Source organism: Sphaeramia orbicularis, chromosome 11 (assembly GCF_902148855.1).
Source record: "Sphaeramia orbicularis chromosome 11, fSphaOr1.1, whole genome shotgun sequence".
Lineage (NCBI taxonomy): Eukaryota > Metazoa > Chordata > Actinopteri > Kurtiformes > Apogonidae > Sphaeramia > Sphaeramia orbicularis.
In genome coordinates this window covers 22358560-22370583 of record NC_043967.1, presented here as the reverse complement: position 1 = coordinate 22370583, position 12024 = coordinate 22358560, and the positions used below count along the sequence as shown (strand labels likewise).

The following is a 12024-nucleotide window of genomic DNA, read 5'->3' as shown; positions in this document are numbered from 1 at the left end:
GAAATAAGAGTCAAAGAGAAGGATGTGGAGATGGAGGGAGAGAAAGTTTTAGACAGGCTGGATGAAAATGGCTAGGCCTGTGTTGAGCAAATCTAAATAAATCATGACGATAAATAATTAACCTTAGTCTGTGAAGGAAGGCTCAGAAGAGCAGAAGAAGGCAGAGAGAAAGAGGCGATGGTGATATTCAAAAGTATGGAGAGTTGCTAAATAGATAAGACGCATGAAATGTCAAAATATTCTGCAAAACATGGTATTGGCATGTTGTGTCAGCAGTGGTGAGTGTTTATGTGACAAAATAGTAACAAATGTGTAGCTGAAATGATCAGAGGTGATCATAAATGACATTCACTGTCGGATGTATGAGTCATATTAGACCCAAACACAATAAAATCCATTCTTATTGGGTCGTTTCATGCACAGTTTCAGAGAGGATGTGTTCAACCAGCTCTACAATTCAAGGGTTCTGTCCTGTATCCAAAAATACCAATGCAAAAAGAAATAATATAATATAATGTATATACAGCACAGGTGTCAAACACATCGCCCATGGGCCAAAACCGCCCCGCCAAAGAGTCCAGTCCAACCCGTGGGATGAATTTGCAATTACAGAAATTTTTATTTCAGATATTAACAATAATTTTAGTTCAGGAGCCTCATTCAATCTCAATCTAAAGTGACTCAGATCAGTAAAATACTGTCATAATAACCTGCAAATAATGACAACTCCAAATTCTTATATATATTTTAGTTTAAAATAGTAAAATTACATGACAATGTTTACATTTACAAACTATCCTTTCACAAAAAATGTGAATAACCTGAACAGACACAAACAACTTGAATTGTCTTAATAGAAGTAAATGCAATTTTATCAGTATTCTGCCTGTTACTAAATGTTTTGTGTATTTGTAGATCTGCTGTGATCTGTAAGTTGTAATGTACATGTGTAAATGATAAAATCAGGCAGAATATTGTTAAAATTGCAAGTATTTTTCTTAACAAATTTTGGTTTGTTCATGGTTGTTCATGTTATTCACATGTTTTAAAGGATAGTTAGTAGATGTAAAGAATTTCATAAAATAATTTTATTTTTTCCCCTCTAAAGTTAGACATAAGAAGTTTGAAGTTGACATTATTTATACTATATATATATATATATATATATATATATATATATATATATATATATACACAGTATATTGTTATTTTTGTAGTCCAGACCACTTCAGATCAGATTGGGCTGAATGTGGTCCCTGAACTGAAGTGACTTTGATAGCCCTGGTCTACACTAAAGTAGAGTTGGCCCCTACTGGGTTTATGGACTACAGTGGACAGAATTTGGACAGAAATAACAGGTAGTATAAACCTCCTTACGTGTACTTACAAAAAAAAAAAAAAAAAAAAAATTATACCCTTTGTGTTCACAAGTCAAATCTGCTCCAATATTTGAATTTATGAAATACTGGAAGAAAAAAAAAAACAACAACACAAATTATGGTCTAGTAAAATGTTCATCTGCTATTCATTCATAGCAATTTGCTATTCCTGATGTTTTAAGAATAATTACTCTGTTTTTCTGTACATAAACAACACATTTGCCTGAGGACGATTTATTTTATTCTATTGATATATTTCTGTTTCGTAAATTAGGGTTTAGCTTAGATTACTTTAAGTGTGACCTTGAGGTTTAGTCTTTTACCTTGATGTACGAACAAAATGTATTAAGATTTTTTTTTTTTTTTTTTTTTTTGTCTTTTTAGACATTTTCATGTTATTTACTTAGGGTCTGAGACCCTCTTCTCAAGCTTCAAATACCTATCAATACGTATCTCCTTATGCTCCATTATATGTGAATAAAACTATACCAAATTAAAACACATACACAAACACATACAAAAGGATGCGTAAAGGGCACCTGTAGTACATTTTCATTGCTAGCTATTTCAAAAGATCACATGTAATACTAGCGCACAGGTGTCAAACATGCGGCCCGGGGGCCAAATCTGGCCCACCAAAGGGTCCAATTGGGATGAATTTGTAAAATGCTAAAATTACACTAAGATATTAATAATCCTTTTAGTTCAGGTTCCACATTCAGACCAATTAAATCTCAGGTGGGTCATAATAACCTATAAATACTCACAACTTAACAAAATTCTGCCTGTTTCTAAATGTTTGGAGCATTTATGGATCCACTGTGATCTGTAGTTGTGTTAATAATAAGAGATGGAATATTGTAGAAATTGTTCAAATTTTAGTTCCAAACTCCAAAATTTTAACAATATTCTGCCTGTTACCAAATGTTTATGTAACATTGTGTCTAAATGTACATGTACAAATAATAAGTCGATGTATAATTTTGTTAAAGTTGCACTAATTTTTCAATGAAATTTCTGTTTTTTCAGGTTATTCACATCTTTTTTGTAAAATATAAATATTTTCATAATTTAATTTTTTTTTTGTAGTAAAACAAAAAGAAAAACTTGGATTTGTCATTATTTATAGGTTATTAAGTCAATATTTCACTGGTCTGGCCCGCTTGAGATCAAATTGGGCTAAATATGGCCCCTAAACCAAAATGAGTTTGACACCCCTGTACTTGCATATTACACCAGTCTAAGATGACAAATTATCAACTGGTACTGGGTCGTGTCTTTAGGCCAGTGGTGAAGTGCAAAGCTTACAACTGCACAAACAACTAGCAAAAACATATGCTTTCCACTCAATCATGCTCACTGACTGCTGCTTGTTTACTCGCACCGATCGCCTGGAAACAACGTAGGCAACGTCACTTCTGGTCGGCAATGGTTGCTCCCTGCCTGTAATTCGCATAATAAAAAGGACCAGTGTGGTGCATTTATGATGATTTTTTTTAAACAGAATTTTCACCTATCTTCCTTATAATACACAAAGCACAATTAATGTCGTTAACATGACCAGTACTGGTACACTTTAAAATGAGGGCTCATCTATGTCTGGATCTATCTCCACTCCACAGACCTGATATGATTTGCTTAAAAATCAACCATCCATATGACTTCAGCGAGTGTTGAGGTGTGATCACCCAGTAAAAAATAAAACCTGGTGTTCTCCACGGGTCAGCGATGACTTGGGATGCTATCAGCTTAGTATTATTGGATATATCGTAACAGGGCAATGGAAAATCATCATTATCAGAGATAAGTTTTCAGATTCAGATTCAGTGAAGGTGTGAATGTTGCTACAGATTAAAATGGTGGGATTTTCATAATAGCTTGATGCAGTGTGAACATTTAATATCACACATGAAAAAATACAATCTGTAAAATATTCAGCTGAATAAAGCACAATAATAAAAAAGCATAACTGGTATCGTCAAAGTGCGAGAATATCTTTAAGATATCTTTGAGGTATCTGATTTTGAATTGCAAAATCTTCTCGGGAGACGAACACAGACTCCAGAACTTGATGCAGTACAATAACAAGGAGAGACAAGCTAAAAAAAAAAAAAAAAAGAAAAAGAAAAAGAAAAAAAAAATCACTTGTGTTACTTAAACACTACTGGACTGCTTGTAAGATATTACTTATTCATCCAAATTGAATCTCTGTCTCTTGAACTCAGTAAAAGCATAGCTGAAGACATTGCATAAAGCCAATCAATTAGCCAATAAAACCAAGCTGGAAGCGGCTTCAGGATGCATTTAACAGAGAAAACATCCATTGGAGATGGCGCAAAGATAGGAAACTGCTGAAACAGATAAACAAAATTAAGGAAGAAGAGAGATGAAAGTAAGGACCAGAATTGTACAGCAGCACCTGGTGTTCAGATAAGTGCCCCTATAAGGTGAAACCTTTAAACAAAGCAGCAAAAGGGGAGATACATCAGATATGTCTTCTATCTTGTCTTCTATCATGATGCCTTTTATTTCAGCAGCTCGCATTAAAAGAATATGCTTTGCCATCAGGTTTGCAGTCACAGAGGGAGGTGGATAAGAGCATGTTTACTGCAGCAAACTGAGGAAAAAAAAAAAAAAAAAAAAAGGGAACAACAAACTGATCAGTGCTGATCAAACGACAACAAAGTGACCGATGTGTAGAAAACCCCGGTCACAAAAGGAAGTTCAGCTATTGCAGAAATTCAGCTTCATGAGATGAAGATTAAAGCAAAATAACTAAATAACTAACTAAATAAATAAATAAAACAAACGTGAATGTGGGGTGTGCTGGTTTACTTACACTGGTCTGGGATTCTGATGCAAAGCTCAGAAGGGAAGATAAAATACCCAAACTCACCCGACTCCATTTAAAACACATGTATAAACACATTTAAATGAATAAATACTTCCAGTTCCACATAGAATAACTGCTTGACTAGTGAGAATGCATAACTTCTACGGTCCAATCCCAGTTCACCCCTTAGCCCTAACCCTTACCCTTACCCCTACCCCTAGGCCCTTGCACTTAGCACTACTACTAGGGGTTGAAACATTCTCCTATGAAATGGGACAACCCTTCGTGACCTGTTACGTCATCAGCGGTCATCAATGCTGCTATAAACAGATGCAAAAACTTTGTTTCCGAAAGAATTCACCATCTCGTCAGTAGCTGTAACCATCTCTGTTCCATGGGCTTTGATCATGTTTTTGAGGCTATCGACTATAAACCGCAGAAATGCGATCTATAACACATTAAAACGGCATTAAACGGTCGATCAAATGATTAAGTTATTTATGAAGTAAATACGTACATTTGTGTTTCTTTCATCATACTGCAGCACTTTTTGGCTGTGTTTACCTCCATCTTGCCAGTGATTCGAACAGCATTATGGGAAATTTCCCCTCAGTCTAATTGAGAATCGGGACAAAACTACCCCGTCACGTGTATGCGCAAAATGGAGGGGTAGGGGTAAGGGGTGAACTGGGATTCAGCCTTAGGTAGGTGAAGGGGTAGTGTTGTCCCGATTCTTAATTAGACAGAGGGGAAGGGCTAAGGCAGGGGGCTGTATCGCCCTTGAAACAGAGATATTTCAGGACCACACTACGAACGGAGGGGTAGGAGAAATTTCCCACAATTCTGTTCAAATCATTGGTAAAATGAAAGTAAACACAGCCAAAAAGTGCAGCAGTGTGATGAAAGGAACACACAAATGTACGTATTTACTTAATAAACAACTTAATCATTTGATCGATTGTTTAATGCCGTTTCAATGCGTTGTAGATCGCATTTTTGCAGTTTATAGTCGATAGCCACAAAAAGATGACCAAAGCCCATGGAACAGAGATTTTTACAGCTACTGATGGCATGATGAATACTTTCGGAGACAATGTTTTCGCATCTGTTAATAGCGGCATCGATGACTGCTGATGATGTCACAGGTTACGAAGGGTTGTCCCATTTCATAGGGGAATGTTTCAACTCCTACCCCTTGCAGCTCCATTTCAAGGGGTAGGGCCAAGTGCAAGGGCAAAGGGGTAGGGGTAAGGGGGAGGGCTGAGGGGTGAATTGGGATTGGGTCTAAGTCAGCTTATAATCAAGCTAAACATTCTTGCTAAGTACAGAATAAAATAAATAAATTGATTAAAAAATGATTTATACTTTCCAAAACAGTAGAACAAAGCTGAAGACTTGAGTCTGTATGAGGCCACGTGGATCAAATTAACCCTAATGATGATAATTTCATTGTCAGCAACTTCATTCGGGGTCAAAGCACCGCATCATAATAGCATTACTAAAAGCTGTGTGTGTGTTGTGTGTGCGAGTCTGTGTAGCCATGACTTTGCTTCATGACTGCAGTGTTGCATGCTAAGTTTTTTGCTTGAATGATTATTCAAAGTGTTGCAACATTTGACTATTCACTCACCCAGACATACTGTATTCATAATGCACCATTGTTCTAGTCCATGTTTTAAATGTCACTGAGCCGATGGTAAATGAACAGTAGCTAAATAGAACAGCAGTAGGGGTACTCCTTCACTTTGTACGCTTTCGGGCATGAAAGCCTTATACTTCAGTGCATATTACAAAAAAAAAAAAAAAAAAAAAAAGTTAATTTGCTGGACCAATTACTGCCTGGTTTGCTTTGTCAAGAGCCAAACCATTACTTAAAATTGATTATCTGTATCACCTTAATTTAGGAGTTTTACCCATGGAAAAACGAGGAGGGGAAAAAAATGTCCATTTTCACTTCATTGGCTTTCTGTCCAAGCTGCTTTTCTTTGATGTTCCCTAACTCGTGTCGACACACACTCACAGAGGCATGCAGAGATGGGCCCAAAGACATATCTGCCCACACTCAAAGCACACCCCTACGTCTAAACTTGTGCACAATAAATGGTTAAAAATATAACAAAATAGAACATTCTAGCCAACACATCCACTTAAATTAGTTATGCACTCTCCCAAGACACGGTCTGGGGGATAGTGTGCGTTGGCGCTTACTTATGCATGTAGATATTTTTTGGTTGTGAGTGCATGCATCGGAAACAGAATATATGATGTTGATGGAGAATATTTCACTTGATGTTGTAGATAAATCCCAAAGTTTCCATGACTAGCCCTCGCGTTCTGATCGCAATGTTTCTTTGCTCCCTTAAGAATGAAAACCAAAGTTGTTTTAGGTTAGGGAATTTAATCTAAAAGTGTGCACACTGCAAGTGTTTGTGAATGTTTTTAGAAGCATACAGGCAAAAAGAAACAGAACTGAATAAAATGTCTAAAATCCAGCAGTCCTGATCTGATTGCAACACTTCAGCTTATGTGTCTGGCTCCTATCGGATTGAGAGCCGACAGCGCTTGAATCCAACAGTGAAGAGATTAACAAACCAAACAGCATGTAGAATCTACTCTGAATCAAGCAAACTTAACAAAAAAAAAAAAAAAAAAAAAAAAAACAAGTAGATGACATCAAGTTCATTAAACACTTTAATGTGTCTTGCTGCCACCCCCACATTGTCAGTCTATTTGAATTTGGTGCAATCCCATTCAGACAATCCCTGGAGTGCCCCCTACACCCCTCCAGAACCACGTCAGAGAACATCAGAGGAGCGGAGAAAAAGATGAAATAATAAACGGAACATAACACAGCAACCAATATCCCATCAAAGCAGCGGCTGAGGATATTAATATCGACACTGAATGGAAAATGAGGCACTTAGACATACAAATCGCGTTGGAACATTTGCATAAAAACAAGATTAGCATATGTACTGTCAGGGAAGGAAGATGTTCCCCTTCGCTTTTCTTGTTTCTCATTTTTACATTTAGCTCTTGTTTTTCGCAGACGGTATATATCGGTAAACACTGACCAACTCTTATGTGTATGTGGGAAAGTAAGTGGACTAAAAAATATACAAAATTAGCCTTTTTTTTCTGTGTGAGATTGAAAATTTTCACAAAGATAACTAGAAAATCTACAGAGGTATGTGACTAATTACAATGTACGGATCCTACATGGTGCTGAAATAACAAAACAAAAACCCAGTGATGACACTCTATGCTAGTACACGCACTTCTGCTCCAATTTATGTGTCCCTGTAGAAGGTGCGGGCCCTGACTTCTCATTTAACAGCATGCCCTCAAACGCATCGTCCCATTATTTACTGGCATGATTAGATTGTCTGTGTATAGAGGACAACGGTGCCATTTTCCTGCCATGCACTCATTTACTGCGTATCCCTGGGTTCAAAGGTATACTCTTACTTCCTGCCTGCCAACTCAAATGAAGGGTCACACTTCCTTCCGCTTCGACGATGAGTTTGATGATATACTTTTAGGGATTCCCTACATTTACAGGATCTAACTGCTATCCAAAAATGTCTAGGTGCTACACCTAAGCTGAAGAAATGATACCGTATTAGCCAAAAGAGATGGTTTTTGTGTCGGAAAAACTGTTTAATACCTGTTGATCCACTAATCCTACCAAAACATGTAAATAATTGTTGTAAAATGTAGTTTTTCATCTTTTCATGGTCATCAGATACATTCAGAGGCTCCGTAGTTACCGTGGAAACACCATCATCTTCTACAGCACTGATTTACCAGTGACATCCATGGAGTTGGATCAATGACAGTGGATGGAGACACCTGTTTTTATGTTCAGTTATTGATATATTTGCTGAAAAAGTCACTTTTTCTTCAGTTTTCTCTGTTTTTGATTTAATAACCCTCAACTTTAATCTGAGCTTTTATGAACATCTACACGATCAGTAAATGAAATATGATAATAATAATAATAATAATAATAATAATAAACTTTATTTGTATAGCACCTTTCATACAGAAATTGTAGCCCAAAGTGCTTCACATTGATTGAAAAAATACAATATTAAAATACATTAAGATTTGATTATACATCAAGAAATAAAATGAAATTTGAGAGAAATACAATAAAATAAAAATAAAAATAGTGCACATTAAAATATTTGATTATGCATAGAATTTTTGAAGTACAAGAAATAAGATGAAATTTGAAATACAATAAAATAAAAAATAAAAACAGAAATACAATAAAATAAAATAAAAATAAAAACAGCACACATTCCTGGTTCCTGAATTGTGACCCCATTTTTATCTCCTTTCAAAGGCTAATGAGAATAAAAATGTTTTTAATTTGGTTTTAAATATATTCAGTGAACTGGCTTCTCTAATGTCTTCTGGAATTGTATTCCATAACTTTGGTGCATAGTTAGTAAAGGCTGCGTCCCCCATTTTCTTTGTAATATTTCTGGGAGTCGCTAGTAACCCTGCGTTTGATGACCTCAGTGTTCTAGCTTGTACATAATTGATCAGTGAGTTTGCAATGTATAGGAAATATAGGAAAATACATGATTTATGCTGGACAAAAACAAAATACAGAGGATAATATTACAATCAGTGGTGATAAATCACTTAAGGAAGGTGAAATGTAGAGAAAAATTAATTTGGGAACTGCCATAAAAGTAGCACTGGGTCTTTATGGGTTCATTTATTGATCATTTAGAATGTTCATTAAAGCTCAGAGTTAAGTTGAAGGTTATTATAACAACAACAGAGAAAACTGCAGAAAAAATGACTTTTTCAGTCAAAACATTGATTCACCAGTAAAACCCATGGAGTTTGATAAATGACGGTGGATGGAGACAGTTGGGTTATGTTCAGTTAATTATATATTTCACGGACATCTAAATTAAATATAGGTAATTAAATATAGGAAAATATATGATTTACAGTGAAAAATGCAAAAAAAAATAGAGGATAATATTGTAATAAATGGTGATAAATTGCTTAAGAAAGGTTAAATAGAGAGAAAAAAAATCATTTGGGAACTGCCACATAAGTAGATCTGGGTCTTTATGGGTTAAAGGATGGTGTAGACTTCATTAATGAGCAGGTTTGTTTCAAATTTATTAGTTATTCTAGAAATATAGTAATAATATGGCCCCAAAGTGACAGTAAAATGCATCATTTTCAGTTATAGCACCCAAGCTCTTTAGTAGTCTGGAAGAAACCCAGCCTTTTCTTTTTTTTTTTTTTTTTTTTTTTTTACACAAGCTCACTTTAAGTCCCCACTCAGGACATAGTCATTGACCCTTCTTATTAACTCTGATGCAGAGAGGCAGATGTGGAGCTCCATTTGAAATCCAATACAAAGTCCTATATACTCAATATGTGAGCTTCTGTTTGACACCCCGTACTTTTGTGTGAACCAACTGTACTACTCCTGTTGGAGGCACACAAGAGTAATAACCAGCAAACCCCCCCTTCAACCTACATCTGCAACACCCAACAGCAAAATCATCTCTCTCGTTGACTGATACAACATGGGAGACACATTGCTTGTTGCTAGATAATCCCTGAATCATCCCCTGGCTCAGCTTTACAGGGGACACCACTATAAGCATCTATCTCATATGTCATTGAATGGTTAATGTACTGGGTAATATCTATCCAATCTATCATTAGGTTTAAGTTTGTCATGTTGTTGTCATCACTGCAATGCACACTGGGACATTTTAGCCAGCTTAGTGTCCAGTGCTGGTAAACTGCAATACAATAATTTTTACTGACAATTTATAGAGGCTACTATTGGTTTCCATTCTAAAGCCTCAGATACACTTATATACTGTTTACACACAGGGTGCAATTTGTCAAAAAAACAGAGGGGGAATGTTTTTTTTTTTTTTTTTTTAAATCATGAAAAAACAAGCAATCAATAGACCTACTTCTTTTTTAAGTTAACAGTAGGCCTTATTACATGTCGAACAGTTGAACATTTATCTTTAATGCAAACTAAAAATACATGAAACATTTCTGCGATGGCCATACCTGCGATTTGGGAGGTTGTCTAATTAATTTTCAGGGCTGATCATGCCAACATGGGAGAGGATTTATGGTGAACAGGAAACTCAGACTGTAAAACGTAACATAAAACCTAAAACCTAAAGATGCCGTTGAACATGTTACATTGGTGCCTGCAGGTGTACGTCCTGTACGGTTATGTGTACCTGAGAGAGAGAGAGAGCGCGAGAGAGAGAGAGAGAGAGAGAGAGAGAGAGAGAGAGGTACGTTCTGGTACTTAGGGAGTACTCCCTCCACCCGCTCTTACATGTAATTCCCCCGTTTTATTCATCTCCCCCCAGCCACCCCATCTTAAGATTTATTGATCCCCCCCCCCCCCCCCGAGGCACACTTGCTGATAGGTATGATATACAATGTATTTATGTGCATGGGGAACATTCACAAATTCTGCCAACAGTTCGGTTCAGGTTAATATTTGTGCCAGTAATGTAATAATAATAATAATAATAATGGATTAGATTTCTATAGCGCTTTCTGGGACACTCAAAGCCCTTTACATTATTGACCCATTATTCATTCGCTCTCACACTCCCCCTCTGGTGGTGGTGAACTACATCTGTATCCACAGCTGGCCTGGGGCAGACTGACCACCAAACACTCACACGCATTCATACACCAGTGTGAGTGGCACTGGAGGCAAGGAGGATGAAGTGTCTTGCCCAAGGACACAACGGACAGACTAGAACAGAGCGGGATTTGAACCACCGACCTTTCGGTTATTGAGGTTTTGCGAAAAAACATCACATGATCACATGGTTTTCTGTTTATGACACCATATTGGTAGGCAAGCTTTCCTTGGATCGTACAATTGCCCATTGTTGGTGATATTTCTCTTTCTCCTGCGTAGATCTACAATAACGTAAGCTTTAAGCAGTGTGGTCATGGTAACCACATGTGTTGCGGTTGATTGCAATAGATGAGTTTCATGTGACGTATGCATACATTAAGTCTTGGAGGCGGAAGTCACGCCAAGTTCGTAGCGTGTTAAACGATGGACCTGCTAAAGTTCTGTGTGCTGTTTATTACTTAGCTTTCACCAAGTATAAGTTAGGCACAAAGACCGCTGGGTTCCATTGGTGGCAGCGGTGGTTCTGTTCTGCCCACCGCTGTTTATAGTTATTACCACAGTTAGCGTAGCTTCTCAGTATAGTTAGCCTGCGTGTCTGTTGGGCTTAGCGGTGTGGACAAAAGAATTGTCATCATGTGGTACGGTGATGAAGACCCCTTTAAACCTACCAGGAGGGCTTCCCCTGGACCCATCACCCTATAGAGACAGAGTGATTGTGGATCTACCTGCTCCCTTTGCCGGCGATGGCAGCCAGAGTTTCCTCAGCTGGAAGTGGCAGTCGGCGCTACGGCGGGCAACACCGCTGAGTTCAGCTGGAGCTGGTGACAAAACTCCCCACCCGTCTGTGCCGGTCTGCTTTTCTACTATGGGACAGCCTTCCTGATGCGATCAAGTCAAATTATACGGCCGTGAAAGAGAAGACGGGATCGGCTTTTGGACAGAGACAGATAATGGACCGTTTCAGAGCGAACATATCGGCTCGTTCACGAGTTCCGGGGGAGAGCCTGGAGGTGTACGCAGCTGATGTGAGCCGGCTGGAGCTGGTACCCGTGTTTTTACCTCTGAGTTGCGTGTGTATCACTGTATTTAGTAAACATTGAAACTCATCTACGGTGCCTTTATCACAAGCTGACATACTC

The 12024-nt window shown here is 37.5% G+C and overlaps 1 protein-coding gene across 4 annotated transcripts in view; it reads right to left on the bottom strand.

Annotated features, from left to right (window-relative positions):
- Window positions 1-12024, bottom strand: part of adgrb2 (adhesion G protein-coupled receptor B2) — a 448357-nt gene that overhangs the window by 186397 nt on the left and 249936 nt on the right. The gene's annotated exons all lie outside the window — the stretch shown is intronic.